The sequence below is a fragment of the Stenella coeruleoalba genome (assembly GCF_951394435.1).
Source record: "Stenella coeruleoalba genome assembly, chromosome: 6".
In the NCBI taxonomy this organism is placed as follows: domain Eukaryota; kingdom Metazoa; phylum Chordata; class Mammalia; order Artiodactyla; family Delphinidae; genus Stenella; species Stenella coeruleoalba.
Genome location: NC_137151.1, coordinates 89756577 through 89761273, shown reverse-complemented (window position 1 = coordinate 89761273; position 4697 = coordinate 89756577).

Sequence of the window (4697 nt, the reverse complement as noted above, 5' to 3'; positions counted from 1 at the left end):
TTAGAAATGGGAACTTAACCTTGAGCTGAGGGCAGAGGAAAGGCTACTTTTCTCTTTCACATCTTGCTCCAAGAGTCAATACCTTCTCACTGTGTAGTTAACTGCATTCTCTGCCAACTTTCATGTATCTTAAAAGTGCAAGCGTATTGATTCATTAATTAAACAACCATTTATTGCTTGGGTCAGACACAATGCTAACTACAGGGGGAACAGAAATTAATAAGACAAGAATCCAGAAGATAAAGGGATCACTATCTCATAAAAGAGACTGAAAGGCAAACAACCCATCTGCTGTGATCAAGCCTAATAAGGCCCAGAGAGTACATAGGAAAGGCATCTCAGGAGGACATCTCACATGGATCCAGGTAGTGAGGTCTGAGAAAATTTTCTGGAGGAAATAATGCCAAGATTAAGTGAAAAGAGATGAGTAGGAGTTGTTCTGTTGACTTAAGGACAGAAAGGGAACTCCAGGATGGAAGAACAGTCTGTGCAAGTGTGTTTGTGGTAAAAAGTAAGATGTATATGGGAACTGAAAGTGCAGGTGAGTAGAGCAGAAATGGTGAGAAATGAAACTAGACAAGGGTAGTTGGATCAAAGTTATGCTAAGGAATTTGGTCAGTAAATATGAAGTTGTTTGCCTAGAGAGTGAAATGGTTAGATTTACACTTTAGAAAGATAGATTTGTAGTCCTATGAGAACAGATTGGAAACAGGAAAGGATGGATATAGAGAAACTTATTAAAAGGCTATAGCAGGGCTTCTCTTGTGGCACAGTGGTTGAGAGTCCGCCTGCCGATGCAGGAGACACAGGTTTGTGCCCCGGTCCGGGAAGATCCCACATGCCGCGGAGTGGCTGGGCCCGTGAGCCATGGTGGCTGAGCCTGCACATCCGGAGCCTGTGCTTCGCAACAGCAGAGGCCACAACAGTGAGAGGCCCGCGTACCACAAAAAAAAAAAAAAAAAAAAAAAGGCTATAGCAATATCCAGGCAAATGATTCTGAAGATCTGAATTTATATATGGCATACTTGATATACCACTGAAAAATTTTTGTGTGTGCGGTATCTACTTACAGTCCATGGAACAGAGTTTTAGAATTGTTAAATTAAGAAGCTATTCAGGAGGCAGAAATGGTGGCCCACAGAGACTGATTGAATGTAGAGGTGAAGAAGGAAGATTTCAGGATGGCTTGGTCAACAGGGTAGAATATATAGCCATAAGGAGACAGAGAAAAGCAGAAGTGGATGATATTCTGGGGTATATTAGTTATCGCTGCTGTGTAACAAATTTCCACAAACTTAGTAGCTTAAAACAACACATTATCTCACAGTTTCTGTGAGCCAGAAATCTGGGCATGACTTAGTTGGGTCCTCTGCTTAATGTCTCACAATGCTGTAGTCAAGGTATTGGCCAAGTTTGCATTCTCATCTGGAGGGTCAACTGGGAAAGTATATGCTTCTAAGCTCACTCAGATTGTTGGTAAAATTCATGTCCTGTGATTGTACAACTGAGGGCCCCAGCTTATTGATGATGACAGCTGGAGGCTGCCCTCAGCTCCTTGAGGCCACTTGCAGTTTCTAGAGGCTGGCCACAGATCCTCACCACTTGGACTCTCCCAACATGACTACTAACTTTGTTTAGCCAACAAGGAGTCCCTAGAGGAAGTCTGCTAGCAAGACAGAATCTAGCATAACTTAACGCCACAGGAGTGCCATCCCGCCAACTTTGCCGTATTCTACTGGTTAGAAGCAAGTCTCAGGCCCCACCCACTGTCAGGGGGAAAGGGTTACACAAAGGTGTGAACACTATGAGGCTGGAATCAAGGGCCACAGAGGGGAAAGATGAGTTCACTTTGGACATGTTGAGTTTCATGTAACATCTAAGTAAAGATGTCCAGTGGGATATGTGAGTCTAGAACCAAAGGAGAAGCTTAGGGCTGGAGCTCTAAACCCACAATCCATGTTGAATATAAATGGCAGGTGAAATGATGGAAGTAGATGATGTTGTCCAGGAAGAGTGTATATGTAAGGGTCTGTGGAGATGGAGATGAATTAATATCCTCTAAACTTGAGGACGGCCAAGTTGTTCCTCAGCCTTCTTCTTTTCAGAGTGAAACAATGCCAAACACCCATTTCTAATTTCTCTGTACCTACTCATTTTTATAATCCTTTATTTCCTTTGTTCCCCTCTGGACATTCACTTGTTTTTGTACGTTATGCTTAAATGAAGGAACTAAAATAAGAGGCGGTGCATTAATAAAGGTTATGATTAATCCCCAACAAAGCAGAACTACCTCCAAGGAATTTCAATGTCTTTTTTGTTTGTCCTCGTTAATATAATTCAAAGATTTTAAATAATTTATTGTATCCTAAAAGGTATTTCACTTACCAAAGACAATACTGAAAGAAGCAAAAAATAATTGAAGTCTCCTCAAAGTAATTAAAAACCTCAGAGCATATCTAATCGTAATTTAAAGAGTGAGAAGGAACATATAGTTATTGACAGGTTTGATGAATTAATTTGGACATCTGTGTTGAAGGGTAATAAACAAGGGAAGAATGTTAACGATGTTTCCAGTACATTCAATAGGTTACTATAATATATCTGGTCTAGTTCTTTAGATATTTGGAGTCAGAATTTACAGGAAAATTGTATATTGTGTAAGTTAGGGAGTTGCATAAATTAGATAACAATATTACTTTTTGCAGTGTTACAGCAAGTGACCAAAGAGTTGAAAAAGAGAAAGTATTGGGGTGATGGCTAAGGGGTGTGGACTTTCTATTTGGGATAATGAAAATGTTCTAAACCTGGTTGTGATGATGGATACACAACTCCGTGAATATACAAAAATAATTGAATTGCACAATTTTAATGGGTGAATTGTATAGTATTTGTATTATATCTCAACATTTTTTGTTTGTTTGTTTTGTTTTTAAGATGGGACAATGGTGCTTATTTGCTTATGGCCTTTTTTCAGATGCTATATCTCTATTCTTCACTAGGCCAAGGTGAAGTGTGGAACCAGTAGTGATTCTGAAGATGCTCAGCTGACAGGAAATAAGAAACTTCTGTGCTCTTGCTGCTTCTCTAAGCCATCATAGAGGAAAAATAAATCTACCCCTTTCTTCAACGAACTCTGGAATCAACCAACCTCTCTGTGTCCCACCCCTCCTCCCCACCCGCCTCTCATCCTCCCTCTCTTCCCTCCCTCCACCTCAACCTCTTTTTCTCTTTTCTTTTCTTTGATTATCAAATGCATATTGATGAATAACTGTAGTGCTCAGAGATAAAACTTGTAGTTTAGTAACTTGGTTTTTTAACTTATGGTTGAAGGAAACAGTTTATATATCATTTAAAAATTAGATTTATGTACTTTATGATAGCTTTATGTTAACTTTTAAAATACAGAACCATTGTGTTATCTGTTTGACTTTCCACATCGCATTTTCACCCCTCTATTCCCTGTTCTGTGCCACAGGAAACTGACCTTTATGGAGAGCATCAGACAAGCTATCTTGGCTTTTAGTTGATTGTGGCCAATGGAAGGCACAGGCAAGTGATCAGAGGAGGGAGGAAAGAGAGCCTGGTATTGATTTTCTCTAGAAGGCCTTGGTTTAGGCAACAACTGAGATCCTCTAATTCCTCTACTGCAGGTCAAAGCCCCATCAGACCCCTGTCCCAAACTGCACCTCACACCAGGTTCTGGAAACATGACTCCCTCCCCTTGCCCTTTCAAATGCACAGGTGGTCGGGACTTCCCACCGTTGCTACTTCCTGGTTGCTTCACCACGTCTTGCTTTTCTTTATAAGTGCCCATCCCTCCGTGAACAGTCCCTTTTTACCCTCCATAACCTCTCTCTAATTACTCCTTTGAATGTGCCATCACCTTCTTGCTGGTACCCTAACTGATTTAACCATAGCGTATCTTATTTCTGGACATATACACAGGGAGAAAAATGTTGCCAACCCCCTTAAAACAAAACAGAATGGGAATGATGTACATCAGCTTCAGGGTAGTGGTTGTTTCTGAGGAAGAGAGGGAAGGAGGAAAGTGAGAGTTAGGGGTTTTATTTGTTTGTTTTTGTTTGTTTTTAAGCTATTTCTAAACTGTCTTAGTTCTGAAGCTAACACTTAACAATAACAACAAAAAAGTAAAATAAATATGGCAATTAATTAATGCTTGTTTAATCTCAGTCATGGGCACTTGGATGTCTTTTTTCTGTATTTTTGAAAAATAAGAAATGAAATAAAATTTACCTTATTTTAAATTTAACCTGTTTGTAAAAGAATCTAGTCTGTATGACAGGTTGGATGTACACATGAATGCAGATTTGTGTTCATGGACTAAGGAAAGGGAAAACCATGCCTGAACATTTAAGGTCCTAGACTGGTTGAATTGCACACAAAAACTTAGCTGAGTCTATACACATAGTAACAAAGATAAATTCCTGTTGTTCCCAGGAGAAGTGATGACATTACCCATCTTAGAGTTCTCATGGAAACAGTATCTCAGGGCCACATAATCTCCTGAAAAATGTATATACAGATAAACTTGGAGTAGATTTAACCTTGAGGCTACTGCAAAGAGAAATCTTTACTGGCCCTGGCAGCTTCTGGTTTGGGGAGGAAAAGAGTCCATGAGCAACAGTATAAGCAGAAAGGAAGACTGTGAGGATGGCCGGGGACTAGGAATTAAAGGT